Source organism: Elaeis guineensis, chromosome 10, assembly GCF_000442705.2.
Source record: "Elaeis guineensis isolate ETL-2024a chromosome 10, EG11, whole genome shotgun sequence".
Taxonomy (NCBI): Eukaryota; Viridiplantae; Streptophyta; class Magnoliopsida; order Arecales; family Arecaceae; genus Elaeis; species Elaeis guineensis.
In genome coordinates, this window is record NC_026002.2 from 54135523 (window position 1) to 54152720 (window position 17198).

Here is a 17198-nt window from a genome sequence, read left to right on the forward strand (position 1 = left end):
ATGATTCTCTAATCATGGTGCACCCAAAACTTGGTCTCTAATTCATAAAGCTCACCATGCCCGAAATATTGCTCCAATCCTTAGTTAAGTCAAACCCACCATTTGTATGAACTAGATTCCTGATTGGGTCCCTCACCGTATCCGGAATATTGAGCCCAACCCATCCTCTAATTCATAGCATCCAACGCCTAATGGATATGGTTGCATCTTTTCGGTGCAACTAAGCCACTGTATCTAGCCGAGAGCAATCAACCTCGAAAAAAGCCCGCACATCCACAATGGTGGAAGACCTAGACTTAATATTTTCTTAGGAAGATTTGATTTAGATCTCTTTAAACTTGGCTTGACATAATCATAATAATTATGACTAACCTTGTGGCATGGGTTAGCTCGAATTGTTAGCCACCTCTAATCAGAACTGGATTGACACATATGGCCAGGTAAGTGAGACCAGTGGAAGGGATATGCCATTAACTCGACAAGAATGTATTCGAGTCGAGTAGCTCCCAATTAAAAATCAGTCGATCGCATCTGCCCAACTTATCTTAGACACCAAATTATCGAACCAGAACTAATTGGGTTAGCCTACAATCCAGGCTCTAACCATTGAGCCAAATTAGGTCTTAACTTGATCGAGTCACATCTAAATATGATTCAACCTTGATCCAGACTTAATCCTATTAGGCTGGTTAATTATTAGCTTTCATGATCCCACCTAACCAACTGTTGATTCGGTTTGATCAATCGCTAGACCTGATTGAGCTATCCAAGTCCGAATCCAATTTTATGAAAATGACTTAGATCTGAAATTCTCAATTTTAGACCTAATTTAATTTTATAAGCTTAATTCATTAATTAAGTCTTGGGTTCATAAATAAAATATGTAAAATAAATCCTAAGATTTCAAGATCTAGGGTTTTGCAGAAAAGTAAGTTTTGATTTCTGATTAAGGATGAACGTGCAGTACCCCTACACATCATAAGAACACCCCATTATATGGGAGGAAAAGACCTTTAAATCTTACTTTATTTTTATGACCAAACGGCCATGAGGAACACCTTAATCAGAAATATAAATTTAACTACAAAACTAGTTAGATCTAAATTTACATATCATATATACAATTTAAGATCTAACTAATACATACTTTGCATACATCTCATGTATCAAAAATTGATCTAATTAACATGCTTTCAGATTTAATATATCACATGTAACATCTAAAAAATAAAATTTAAATTGAACTATTCAAGATAAAATTTATTCTAGACAGTTGCTAGAATAATTCTACAAGTAGTCTAGGCATGCAATAGATCAATCTTATGCATTATCCAAATTTTTATTTTTTATTTTTTATCTGAATATAACACTTATATCATTAAAAAAATAGAGAATAAAATAGATCTAAATTATATTTTAATCTCCTTAAAATATAAACTTACAAGACTTCATAGATCAAAACTATTCTTGTCTAATCATGCATCTCATGCATGTTAGATCTTCTTAGATTTAATTTTAAATATTTTGATTTTAGATTCTATCATATCTGATGTGACATCTAAAATCTTTTAATATCAGATAAATTAAAATTAAAATCAGATCTAAATTAGATCAAAAATTGAGCTATGAACTTGGCTCTGATACCAGTTGAAGGAAAAACCATCTTTTTCCTTGTAGGATCTTCCAGATTTCATCAAATCTGGGGTGGAATAATTTAAAAAAAAATTATCCTATATTTATTTTAGATATAAATCTTTAGATCTAATTTTATTATCTAATATTAATTCTAAAATAAATCTAAAAGCATGAAAAAATATGAAATACCTCAAGGGTAATCTAATTACCCTGTAGATGATCGCAGCAAGCCTGAGGTTCTGATTTAGCCACACAATCGTCTGGCCTCTACCAGTATCCACTCAGGTAGAACCTAGATCATCTTCTCCTTACAAATTTTTACTCTAAAAATTAGAACTAAATCTGATTAGAAAGATCTTCAAAAGTCTTCCTGAAGTTGGAGCAGCAGCTTGTCGAAGAACTTTTGTAGCCTTCCTGTTCAAGGTGTCACCACGCCTTGATTCTTCACCAGATAGATTCCCAACTCCTTGGGTGTGAAGAGGGGAGGGAGAACTTCAGATGGGATGTGGAGAAGAGGAAAGGGGGTGGCAGCTTTGATGGGTTTGGAACAATCTCTTAAACCCTAGGCGCAAACAGGGTTTATATAGACCTTGCTGCGCTGCACAGTGCCACATCATTCGACCAATCAAAAAATTTTATTTAATCCAAAAAAATTCTGATTGGTGGAGTGATATCATTTAATCACATCAGATAAGAACCCCCATCCTCTCTCCTATGTTGGTGCCAACATTGGGTAAGCACAAGGGAGATGGTGCCTAAGAGTTTGTGTTGATTAAGACTCCTCTTGATCTTTATCCACTTGGGGTGCAAGCCTTATCTAATTGTGGCACCCACTTTGGTGGTTATTTTGGGTAGGTGGACACTCCACAAAAAGCCTCCAATAATCTCTTGCCAAGTGGCCTTCAGTTTAAGACCCATATGTCAACATTTGACGGATATTCTAAAATGAAAATGGCAGGTGTGAGGAATTAGCAGGTGTTGCCTTAAATTCATCTCATAAATTAAGACAAGCATTTTCTAAGCTAGACAAGCTTTATTTAGACTGAGAGAAACCTTCTCAAGGTTCTCTGGGTGAGTCAAATCACATTTGGCTCAGTCGAGATAAAAAATATTGTACGAGGAGAAAGTTAGGCTCAATCATGTGCTAGCATGATTTCTTTGAACCTAATTGGATCTAATCCAAATCAATTGGGCTAGCCCAATTGATGACATCCAGATCCTAACTCTTATTAGTGTGATCCAGTTAGGTTCAATTTTATATGGTAATGAGATATATCATGATCTCATCATCGACATCATCGAAACTCCTTTCGATGGACCAGAACTCTTCTGATTCAGACAATTAGAATGATCGATCATCAAGATCATTCTAATTGCTCCCAAAATCCACCAGTGACATCTAGTAGTATATGGTGACAACCCATCAAAACTGAAGACAAACCTCTCGATGCAGCTACCTGTGTGATTGAGTTCCTCTATCATGAGTCCTGACTGAATTAGGGTTAAGGTGAACTTGTCAAACCCAACATCAGTCATTTGAATCAATCGATCGATCTAAGTCTGATGTGAAACTCCAATGAAAAACTCTTTTCCATTATTTCACTCTGCCATGGCCATGGGCTTAAGGACTCGATCTTTCGATCATCATAGGACTACTCGTCTTATCTACCGAGGTTGATAGATCCCATCTTGGTGCGACCTAGTTCCTACAATATGCTACGACCAACATACACCTCAGGGTTTCGAATGGCTAAGAGATCAAGTTATGGTGTAGTCAAACTATAACACACTCAAGGTGAACTGTCGATGCACCTCAGGTCAAAGAACTAGACACACAACTGCAGCATTGAGCTAGTCATCGATGAGAAGGTAGACTTCCTTATGACTGCTCGAGGTGGTCACGCTCAGTACTCTCATTCTCAATGAATACCTGTACTCTCGCTTTGGTATCTCCACATCGTAGACTCAAGACACATCTATCCTAAGGAAGCGTTCGTACACCAATCTTTCAGATCGATCACCATCCTCGTCATGATCTTATGGTCAGGAGCTGTTTATGAGTTAGTTATTTAAATTTATACCTTAAATTTTCAACTCTTGAAAATATAAATTGACATTCCTACTAACTCAAAGGATGTATCACAGACACAATGTACACAATGTGATAGAAGATAATCCATTTATTGATTTATAGTCAAAATTATAAATTTGTCCTTAGATTTGTACAGAAATATGTCAGCCAATCTGGCATCAAGGGCACACATCTAACAATATCATCGACTTGTCCAATCCATGATCAACGAGCTATACTTGACAAATGGTTGGACATTGATAATTAGGTTAGGTGCTATAAATTAGACTTCATAGTTGATAAAATCCAATATATGCATAAAGACATGTAGACTGCCAATGACATGCTGATTCATCTGCAATAGTTATGAGATGATTAGAGTCGCACAGTGCATGAGATGCATGATGGGTAGTTTGTCCATGATCGATGATCAAGGATATTGAAGAATTTGAATAGCTCGACATAACCATGCATATAAAATTGCTAATAGATTTGATCCTGTAATCTCTAATTCATATGGATAGTTTGTGAAACTATTATATGAATAAATATTATAGCACCTTAACTAAATTGGTTAATATATTGGTAACTAAGGGACCTTGAAAAGTTCAAAGGTATATACCTGGAGAATCTAAAAAAATATTTATACATCTTTAGAAGATATGTCGAATTACTCAAAATTGATCTTATGATTTTTTCTTTTTCATTAGACTCTGGTGCATATTATGCACTTTAATATAAAGTCTAAGGAAGGAAGAGGACTGAGAAAAGATGAAGTGACTCTTTTGAGTTGGTAATGGTGCAAAAGTTGCACTGAGGCCATGGGCACCTAATTTCGATGATTACCTTTTGAATTTAATTCTTTATCATTTTCATGGTGATGCATTTGTGAAAATTATTTGAGTAAAATAGTGAATGCCATTGGGTCTGAGAGATCCAAAACTAAATAACCTGAAGTATATAGATGGTTCTTTTGGGTAGATCATTCATGAGAAGAAATAAATTACCGACTGAAGAAAATGGGTTTTTGGGATTATTGACTGTTAAGTCATATCTAGTCTGTAAATCATCTCTTTGAGAATTAATAACCAAGCTATCCTTTGTAGATCAAAAGGGATGGAACCACTGAGATACTTATCCTAGTACACATACAATGTGCATGGCCCATTTGATGAGCCAAACTAGGAGATTATCACTACTTCATCACTTTTACCAATGAGCAGTCATGGTATAGGTATATGTATATAAGATACAAATCTAAAAGACTTTGAAAGCTTCAAAGAATTTAGATGTGAAGTAGAAAGGATAAATCGAAAAATTTTCAAGGGTACTTCGATTAGATCGAGGATGTAATATCAAATAGAAAAATTTTTAATTATCTAAAAAGAATGACATAGTTTCATGGTGAAATTCTTCTTGTACAACTCAGCTCAACAGTGTATATGTGAGGAGCAATGGTGCTATATGAGATATGATTCGGTCCATCATGAATATCACTAGTTCAACTATTATTTCTTTAGGAGCAAGATTTAATTTTTGAAATTTAAATTATGTTTCCTCTAAAGTTGATTTCACCACACCATATGAGATATGATATAGTGGACAAATTAGAGGATAGATCCATGATAGCTCATTTATGGGATATCCTAAAAGGGTTTGGGATGTCACTTTCTTTTTGCAGTGGTTCACAATGTGATTGTGAGCAATTATACTACTTTCTTAAAAATAGTAGGAGGATGAACTCAAAGAGAAAATCTCTAAAGAACAATGAGTCACAGGATCTGTACAACCTATTTAAAATGAGCCAGTATATATAGTAAATTCTCCATCTCATAGGTTTAGTAGGATCTCTCATCTTTTAGAAAGGTACTTATTATTCTTACAAAGAATTCAAAGAAAATATTTTTCAAGAAAGATTGAGAACATAGGGATGATCCCAAAACCTACAATGACATGATATGAAGAATTATGTAGTTACATGAAGGTTAGTGGGAGGGTCCCATGCTAACATCGGTTATGATATAGTTACATATAGAATTTTCTTTTCAAAGATCTAGATCAAATATTTTGAAAATAAAGGTCTATAGAAATAGATCCTAAAAGGATGTTTGATTTTCACAAATAAGTACATAGAAGAGATGCTAAAAAGATTTAGCATTAAAACCTTCAAGAGGAATCCATTATCCTCTTGGGCATAGGTGTATGCCATACTATGTACTCGACTTGGTATATCTTGCTGTGAAAGTCACGAGCAGATATTAGTCGAATCTAGATTGGGAGCATTGGATTGCTGTGAAAACATCCCTAAGTACATGAGAAGTACTAAAAAATTATTTCTCATCTTTGAAGAAGAATTAGAGCTTAAGAGTAGAAGGATACACTGATGCTGATGGTAGAATATCTATATTAGCACGTATTTTTGAGTTATGTTGGTTCGATATTTTAGAAGGGTTCCAAGCAATCGACCAATGGAAGCTGAATATGCTATAGATATGCAGAATGTGTTTTGATTCTTATGATAGTTGCGAAACTTGATGTCACACCATTAGATGCTATGATATTGTACTACAAAGATAATAATCCGTAGTCCTTGCTAAGGAGCCAAGGTCTCACTAGAAGTCTATGTACATAGAGCAGAGATATACGTGATACCTTAAGTAGAAATACATAAAGGTACAGAGAGTAAACTCCATATAGAATGTGGTAAGCCTGAGTCACTTAGCTAGCTAAACATTGAAGCCTATCTTCAGAAGAAGGGGCTCAGGTTTATGGCAAATTGGCTTTAGTGCAAGTGGGAGTTTGTTAGATGTGTGCCCAAGAAGCCAATCTTAACTGATACATACTTTTCTCTAGGGCATATTTTGTACTTGATGGATAGTCTTTATAAACAATCATGACTTATGTGTCCATAATTTATCCTAAAAATTAACAAAGATAATTTTATATATTCTCAAGGTGTTCAAAATTTGAGATATACATCATTTATGGTTAATTTTTAAATACTTCCGATCGAAGGATCATCATGGAAGACAGTGATCAATTCATTTAAGATCAGTGCATGGATCACCTCCCTTTAGAGTAGATGAGTTTCGAGTCTATGGTATAGAGATACTAGGATGAGAGTACAGATGGTTGTTAGAGAACAACCTGTACTGAGTGTGACCAACACGAGAAACCACTTGGATGTCTACTCACTTGTTAGTGGTCTTCTCGATGCTGCAGTAGTGTGACTGATCCTTTGACCTGTGGTGTGTTGGCTATTCGCAGTGACGTTACTTAGTTTGACTGCACATTCTCTTGATCTCTAGTCATTTGGGTCCTTGCTGTGTATGTTGGTTATTATTGGTTTAGGTTCGCTGTTTGGAGTACGATGCACCTAGATGGAATCTATCAATCTTGATAGAAAAGGGAAAGTCCTATGCGATTTGTAAGACTGAGTTTAAAAAATCTCTGATCAAAGTAAGTGTGAATACTAAAAAAAGATTTCCACAGAATTTACAAAGGGACTTAAGTCGAGCCAATCTAGCATAAGACTGACGATGGGATTTGATGAGTTCTCTATGATCTCCATCAAGTCGGGACTCATGATAGAGGAATTGTATCACACGATAACCGCACCTAGGAGTTTTTTTTTTTTGTTCTACTGGGTTGTCACTATATGTTACGAGATATCACTGGTGGATCATGAGAACTCACTAAGATTATTTTCGGATCAACGATCTTTGTTGAGGTGAGTTGGAATTATTTCAGCCCATCAAAAAGAGTTTCAATGATACTGTGATGGAGATCATGCTATGTCTCACTACCAACAGAATAGAACCTGAAAGATCACACACAAAAAGAGTATGACCTAATCAATAGCTTGGATCATATTCAAATTGTTAATCAGATTGATAGTTTGAATTTTAGAAACTACTAATTTGTAAACGTTATAATTTTAGCAGCTGCTAATTGTTAGCACAGAAACTTAATTATAAATATTATTATTTTTTAAAATTAATTAAATTATAAATTAAATTTTAATTAATTTAAATTAAATTTAATTTAATTAGATTTAATTTAATATTAATTGAGTTCAATTATCCAAATCAGATTTGGACTTCAAGCTTGATTGGATCAAGCTTGACAGTTTTTTTGAATTCGACTCATTTTGGAGTCAATTTAAATCTAATTAAGATCCAATCTAAACTAGTAGAACCATGACTCAAAGAGTTCAAGTTCTTTGGGACTCTCTTTTTATGTTTTATGCCAAGAAGGGGAGGGCACATGTGAAAATGTGCCCCCTTATTCTCTTGCATGTGTGAAGAGATGTGGGGCGCCAACATCCTTTTGCGACTCTCTCTCTTTTAGGACAACTATCCAAATATATTTTGAATAGATGTCTTATGAAGAGAATATTCTAATTTGATTAGATTGAGCATGGAATGATTTTTTTTGTGCCATAAAAGATCATGAAGAGGTGGGCATGCGCTAAAGGATTGGCATGAAAAGATTTCATGCATTTTCTTCTTGGTGCAAAATTTTTTCTTTCCTCTTTTCCACACCATTCTTACCTATTTAGATAAGATCTGATCTTATCTCTTAATGGGGTGGCATGGAATTGGTTTTGTGCAACAAAACTTAATGTGAAGAGAGGGCATGCGTGAGATAATGAAGTGGGGTCTTCTTTCTTACATCAAAAAAATTCTTCCCAACGTCTCCTCCTCCTTCTCCCCTTTATCCAATGCCTTGATCTGATGGTGATCAGATCTAAAAAGAGAAAAGAGAGAGAAGAAGAGAAGAAGAAGGATTCTTCTTCTCTTCATGGTGATCTGGTTCAGATCCCGTCAGATCTGTGCGAAAGAGTTCACACAGCGATCTCCTTCTTCGAAATCTAGAAGAAGAGATCTAGATCCAAGGATGAGGAGAGAGATCTGTAAGGTGCTAGCACATCAATAATCTTGGTGCTCTGATCAGGTATCTCCATGTGGATATTAGTAGAGATCGGAAGCATGCACAGCTATGATTAGAATCTGAGACATCCGTAGGATCCGAGGTATGGAGATCTGATCTCTAATTTATTTCTTTCTAATCGCTTGTTTTCTTTTCAAATTTTAGATCATAGTTGAATATTTGTATCAAAATTTTAACTACAGTTTTCAAATTAGATTTGGTACATGATTTAATTAAAAATATTTTAGTTGATTTACTTCTGTTACTTAGATGTTTAAAAAAATTTTGAACTACACGTATGAAACTATAGCAATTTTCTAACACTGATCGTGTACGTTTGCAAGATCTGACTTGAAGAAGGAGGATCTGAAGGAGGAGCATCCAAGATTGAGTCTTGAGTAGATATCCATAGAGGTCGGACACATGTGCGGCTTCAACAGAGCTAGAGGCATCCTTAGATACCAATTCAGGTAGGTGATCTGATTACTGTTATCATTTTAATCTTTGAAATTAGATGTTTTATATATGTTTATTTTCTTGATACATGAACTAGATCTGTAGGTGTATGCATGCATAGATTAATTGTTAATCTAGTCTTTCACTATTTTGATTTCGAAAAGGTTTTGAAATCTGCATGCTTAAAATATACCTAACACAACACTTCTCCCTCAATAAAAACTATCCAGAAAATTATGAGCAAATACTCATCTGGATATGGACGTATGCTTAAGCTGAAGAAGAAGAAAACATACTCTGTCAAGCAAGAAAAAAAGAAGGTGAAAAAAAGTGACCTGGGAAAGAAGACCACAGAAAGCAGCAAAATAATACAAACTGACCTAAAAAAAATTCGAGGTTAGGATGCCCACCTCGATGATTTGATTCCTACACTTCGCTGTCTGCCCCTCGAGTTTAGATATTTATGGAGATTGAGGGCTAAGGATATCTTTTCCGACCTAATTTTTTGAGAGCCCCATTAGAAGAAAAAGATAAAAGAAAGTACTACCATTACCATCAAGACTATGGTCATGATACTTAGGAGTACCGACAACTGAAGGATAAAATTGAGGCACTGATATGCCAAGGTTAACTTCACAAATATATCCAAGATCAGGCCAATCAAACTACCGACCAGTGGTGGAAGCCAGACAATGAGAATAGACCTCAACAGACTCACCATTGGAGTTATCAACATGATCTCTGATCCCGATAGAACTATAGAAGTAGCTAAAGTGGCTGAGAGCTCTCCAAAATGTCAGCATAGATAATATTATTATTTTTTTTGATGATGATGTCAAAGGAGTTCAAACTCCTCATAATGTTACTATTGTTGTTTCTATAACAATAGCAAAATATGATGTAAAAAAAATATTAATATATAATGAAAGCTCTATTGATATATTATTTTATAATTTTTTTCAAAAAATAAGTTTGACATATTAGCTAAAGAAGGTCGGCACCCTTTTAATTGGCTTCTCTAGGAATTCTATATCCATAGAAGGAAAAATTACTTTATCAGTCATTGCAGACACAGAACCATACCAGTCAACTTTAAAACTCACCTTCTTGGTTGTTAAAGTACTATCAGCTTATAATGTAATTCTTAGCCAACCTAGACTCAATACCCTCAAAGCTGTAGTTTCTACCTATCACCTATTAGTTCAGTTCCCCACTAAGTATGGAGTCAGAGAAATGCAAGGAGATTAGATGCTCACTAAGTAGTACTTTTTGATAGCAACAAAAATATAGAGGCCTATGGAAGCCTTACCAATTGAAGTTCCTAATCAGAAGAATAAATCTAACATCAGGAGAAATTGAGAAGAACCAACCAAGAAGCTTATCACTGTTCTTTTGGGTGATGATTCAGGAAAAATAGTTCAGATTGGACCTTTACTGGAGCCAAACTTAAGGGAGAAGTTGATATCTTTTCTTCAGGCAAATGTCAATGTCTTCGTCTGGTCAGCCTCCAATATACTTGGAATCTTAGTTGATGTCATTGTTCATATGCTCAATGTTGATCTAAAATATAAGCCAATGCAGCAAAAGAAAAGAGGCTTTGCTCCAAAATGGGAGAAAGTAATAGATGAAGAAGTTGAGAAGCTCTTAAAAGCCAAATTCATTAGTGAAATGCTATACCCAAAATAGATCATAAATATTGTCATGGTTAAGAAAACCAATGGGAGGTGGAGGATCTGCATTGATTACACAGATCTCAACAAAGCTTGCTCAAAAAATAATTTTTCTTTTTCAAAGATTGATCAACTCATTGATACTACTTTAGGGCATAAATTGTTGAGTTTTATGGATGCTTTCTCTGGATACAATCTGATTAGAATGGCACCTGAGGATGAAGAAAATATAGCCTTTATCACCGAAAGAGGTTTATATTATTATAAAATAATGCCTTTTGATCTTAAAAATACAGGTGCTATATATCAATGCTTGATGAACAAGATCTTCAAACAACAAATTTATAGTAATATGAAGATCTATGTTGATGATATGTTGCTAAAAAATACTGAGGCAGATCGGCACATTATCGATCTAAAGGAAGCTTTTGGTAAACTTCACAAATGACAAATGAAACTCAACCCCAATAAATATACTTTTGGAGTAACTTTGAAAAAAATTTTGGATGTTCTTGTGACTCAAAGAGGAATTGAAGCCAATCTTGATAAAATTTGAGCTCTATTCAAGATGAAGCACCCAAGCTCGGCTCAACAGCTCATTGGCCGAGTAGCTTCTCTCAACCGATGTATCTCCAAATCAGCCAAAAAATGTCTCCCTTTCTTTAAGGTTCTCAAGACATATTAAAGATTTCACTTGCTCGGATGAATGCTAAGCTACCTTCGATGACCTAAAGAAGTATCTTGGATCCACTCCATTGCTATCAAAGTCAATGGAAGGTGAGGAATTATTCATGTATTTATCTATTTTAGCTAACGCTGTTAGATTAGTTTTGATATGAAATGATGAAGGAATGCAGAGATCGATTTATTATACAAGCAAACTACTTAAAGATGCTGAAACTTGATATTCTAAAATCAAAAAGATGATCTATGCTCTTATTACATCGACAAGTTGGCTCTGACTTTATTTTCAAGCTCATTCTGTCATAGTTTTGACTGATCAACCTTTGAAGTCTATTCTATAGCGGCTTGATACTTCAGATTGGATTTCTAAATGGACTATTGAATTGAGTGAGTTTGATATTCATTATTGCCCTCGATCTTCATTAAAAGCTTAAGTGCTAGCTGATTTTATTGTTGAATGCTATATTTTCGATGAGGAATCTATCTCAAACAGTATTAAAAATATCAATACAAACTCTTTCTTAATATTACATGTTGATGGAGCCTCTAATTCAAAAGGGAGTGAAGCTGGTTAAATTCTAGCAAGCCCAAAAGGTATTACCACTAAATGTGCTTTGAGGTTCAATTTTGATACCTCAAATAACAGAGCAGAATATGAAGCTTTGATCACTGGACTTGAGATGGCTAAAGAACTCAATGTTAAAAAGCTCAAGGAATTCACTAATTCTTAACTTATCATCGATCAGGTATGAGATCAATTTGAAGCTAAAGATTCTACTTTATCTCAATATTTATATAATATGAAAAAATTGTCAGAAAGCTTCGAACATCTAAAGGTCGTATAGATACCCAGATCAAAAAATATCTGAGCTGATGCTCTGTCTCATCTATCCTTGTCAGGTTTCTTTGAACTCAATCTGAGTATTTCTGTTAATATCCTTGAAAACCCTAGCATTGAAGCCTTGCCTATTGCCCAAATTGAATAGCTTTTCTCGAATTTAATCTTTGAGCTTGCAAAAACCTTATGGTTTTCTACTTGAATAAAGTATTTATAATTATCATTTACCCTTGAGAATATCTTAGAGTTGGTTTAGAGCTATTGGAGTATGTTTAATGCATATTAAATGCATCAAAAATGGACTGAAAACTAGCCGTTATGCAGCTCACCCAAAATGGGGCATCCTACTGGCACTGGGGCATCTTATGGGGTGTCCCAAATGGCCAGACAGAAAGTTCTACTTTCTGTTTTGATCTCAGGATCTCAGGAGGGCATCCCATGGTCCGTCCCAATTATATGAGGCATCCCAGGTGGGTCATCCCACAGCGTGCCATAATCCAAAATGTTGTGTACCGGCTGCCAACAGAAGGGGATGACCCAGATGAATCATCCCATCATGTTCTAACCCAGTTTTTTATGTATTTAAGATTTGAAACCGATCAGAACTCATCCAAATGCTCTCAAATAAATTCAAATCAGTTTGGACACTCTCAAAAGCTTTCAAAACTTCACCAAGTTGCTGAAACTTTAACTTTTGACATATTTGATGAAGCTTTTCAAATCCAATCTCTTGGACTACCTAAAACATCATAAAAATAATCTCTAAATATAAAAAATTCATTAGTAGTCTCCTCAAATAGTTTGTGATCATCAAAATTAATTTTTGAAGCAACAATCTCTCCCTTTTTGATGATGATAAAATATTTGAGTATTCATAAAAGATATCTTTAAAGCTCAAGTAATTTGGATTTGTGAAGCACTAGAAGAACTATGCCAAGAGTTCAATCATAGAGGGTCATGACATACAAATTTTAATGAATTAACTCATTTAGCTCAAATAATTTATGAATGAATTATAGAATTTCTAAAGATTATTCTTATTCAATCAAAATCTTCTTTTTTCTTGTATGGATTAGATTATTTTGATTATTTGACAAGAAATCTCCCTCTTTCTTATATAAAAAGTGCATATAAAAAAAATTCTTTGATTCTAGTATCAGAGCAATAAGTATGAGAAGGTATATCTCTTTTCTTTTTCTTGTCTTGATGTTAAAGTAAGAGTGAGACAATTAGAGTAAGAAATAAAAATGAATGTATCAAGTCAATTTGGTATCAGTGCAAAAGTAAGATTCGTAGAGCATTTAAGATAAATAGGTTGATCAGAGTAATTTTTCAGATAGTATCAAAATGAATGTAAAAATGGATGTATCAGAGTTTAAAAAAATTATGAATCAATATCAGAGTTGTTTTTTTAAAAAAATGAGTGAAATAGTATTAGAGCTTTTACCATTTAGTATAGAATAATGTATTAGAGTAAAAATTGTTAAAAAGCTTAAAAAGAGCAAAAGATTTTCAAAAGATTTTAAGAACTATACCATTTTCACACTTTATCATTATTTCTCTCTTAAAAGCATGATTTTCTCCATTTACCTTTATTTCTCCCCCTTTATCATTATTATATATATATATATATATATATTTGTTCTATTATTTTTTTCTCTTTTTGACATCATCAAAAACAATAAACTAGAAGAGTAGGATGTTCATGGTGTTAAGCCAACTATCAAGAAAATAGGGCATGAAACCACATTCATCCATCCAACAAGAAATGATACTAAGCATTCATTCATCCAAAGAGATATAATAAACATTCATACAACCAAAGGGATATGATAATAAACATTCATCCAAAGAGACATGAGTAGAAAGGAAACAACCTCATTCATATACACCAAAATAGAGGTTACAAGAGTCATAAAGAGCATAAAGCTCTCATACATCCAATCTCTAACATATAACTAAGTAATCTAGTATAAAATAAAGTCAGAGAGATTGAGCATCGAGCACGAGATCAAGAAAGGTGAGACATAATCAGCCTCATCCACGATCGAAGGATCTGGATTGAGAGGAAGATGTCGGAGGACAGAAAGCAATAGGCTGAACAAAGGCTAGCTCACTAGATGCAGAGGGCCTAGATTGAAGCTGAGTCCTGATGGCATCAAGTTGCGACAAGATCTCCCTCACAATAATTTGAAGCCCATCTAGATCAGCAGATAGAAAGTCTCTGGAGTCTCTGATGTCTGTCTGAAGCAACTCAAGAGAGGAATGAAGCTGACTGTGAAGTCTCTCTATCTCTCGAGCTAGGTCATCCATCTGTGGTGCAGAAGAAGTCGATGTGCCCATACCAGTAGAGAGAGAAGCTACTATCTGTCTGATCTCTCTCTCAAAATCAAAGATCCTGCCACTAAATCTCAAAATGGAGCTCTCCACACCCTGTAATCTGATACTCAAGTCCAATAATAGCTCCATCAATGAAGAAATGTGTGGGACAATAGATGAATCCAATAATGGAGTAGAGAAGGCAGTGGAAGAAGCTGGCTGATACTGCTATTGCTGCTGCTGCTGCTGCTGTACCTACTATAGAATCTACTCCTGGTATAGCTGAAACTAATAGGCTGCTACAGAATCTGATCCTGGAACTGCTACTGCTGGAATTGGTGAGATTAAAGAAGTTGATCCTGAAATCACTACAGCTGAATTGATAAAATCTTTGCCACTCTCTCAGCTAGTTGTCCCATATCAATATCTCTCAAACTGAAAGTAGGCATGGTATGACTAGATTGGGGAACTCTAACCGAGGGTCCTATCTCAGGCTCTAAAATATAGTGAATAGCTGGATTCGACCTGGGCACAGAAGAAGATGGACCCTCCCCCTCAGCATGCTCCTCATTCTCATCACTATCCTCCTCTGTAGCGTGACTCTTGGCCCACCAGCCATCCACTCTCACAAATCCCATCCTCCTAAGAGAGTGGTTATTGTAGGTGTCAATGTATGATAGCCTACAAATAGCCTCTCCATCAAAACTGACTCCATCCTCTCTAAAGATAACTGTGAGGGCCATAACATAGGGCAAAGGAGCCTTGGACCTGCTCAAGGCATACCTCATAACATCAAACATCAAAAATGGAAGGTTCAGGGGTGACTCTGAAACAACATGATGCATAAGACATATGTCTCTCTCCGTCATCAGATCATATCTTCCCCCTCTAAGGAAAAAAATTCTGGAAACCATATGGTGGAGCAGTCTCATCTCCACACTCAGATCCTTAGCTTCAATTTTTAGTAAACCTTCCACATCATCCCTCCTAAGTATGGTCATTAGACCGACTTCTTTCTTAGGCAGTTCATCCAAACAACTACATTCACAGGGCATTTGAAGCAATCTACCTAGTCTTGGAGTATTTAAAATGATCTGAACACCCTTAACAGTAAATTTTAAGACTCCCTCAGAGAAAACCAGATTGGAATAAAATTCTTTCACTAAATCTATGTAAACTGGTTCGGACAAGCTCAAAAAAAATTTTAAACCTTGCCGAATCATCTTCTCCCCAATAGAAAATCCATCTTGCCTTAAGAACTTGAAATCAACATTCCTACCCAATGTAACTTTTTTAGCAGACAAGTGGATCTTACTTGGTGTCACAGGAGGTGAAGCATGGGGCAGCTCTTAAGTAATCTTCTTCCTTCTCTCCTCTGCCTCCAGAGATCTCACGAACTTCCTCCTTTGTGGCGTCCTCATCTTTGGGGCCATGATGCAAGAGAAAGGTGCAAAATAATCTTGAGAGTGGAGAAGGTTGGATTGAACTGAAATCAAAGAGGAGAAGTCAGTTTTCGAGAGGCTTCCCACAGATTTGATGGCTAGAGTTTGAAAATTTAAGAAAAATTGAAAGTGAGCCGTGAGAACCAAGGATTTGAGAAGAATGAGTTTTGGTTTGGAGAGATTTTGAGATTTTTGAGAGAGCAAGGATGTGGGTTCCTGATTGGGAGGAGAGAGAGAGAGGAGTAGGCTTGGAATTTGAGACATCCCAACTTCCTGTTCTATTGAAAAATGATCGGGTGGGCTTACTTATAAGTGACCTACCTGCATGAATGGGATGTCCCATGGGACGCCCCATTCAGGGCTCTTTCAGATGATTGGAAAAATGATTTAAATAGAGAGAAAAATTAAGAGAAAAAAATCAAAAATGGAGGGTCTATGTAAATTTTGATGTGATTTTTGACAGAAAATTTCAATGAAAAAAATCCAAGAAGGTATTTGAATAGTATTAAAGAATTTTTAAATGACTTGAAAAATCTTCAAAAAATAATAGATGGCTCCCAAAATTAGGATAATAAAATTAAAAATTTTTAAAAGAATTTTGAGAGCAAAAATATGATAGAAATTCAAATAGAAGGATCTAAGATGCCCAATTCTCTCCTAATTTCACAAAATTTATTTTCATTAAGGACTTTAGTGAAAATATTAGCTAATTGATTTTCAATATTTATGTATTCAAGCATTATATCATTATTTTAAATATGTTCTCTTATAAAATGATGTCTAATTCCAATATATTTTGACTTAAAGTGTTGAATTAGATTTTTGGTTAAATTGATGGCACTAGTGTTATCATATTTTATGGAAATATTTTTAAGTTCAATGCCAAAATCCATGAGCTATTGCTTAATCCACAAGATTTGAGCACAGTAACTTTCAGCTATAATGTATTCGGCCTCGACCGTAGACAAGGCCATTGAATTTTACTTCTTGTTAAATCAAAAGATTAAGTTTACTCCTAGAAATTGACAAGTTTCACTAGTACTTTTTCTATCAAGTTTACATCCAGCAAAGTCAGCATCTAAAAAACCTATTATGTTTGTAGATGATTGTTTTGAAAACCAAAGACCTAGGTTTTGTGTCCCTTTTAAGTA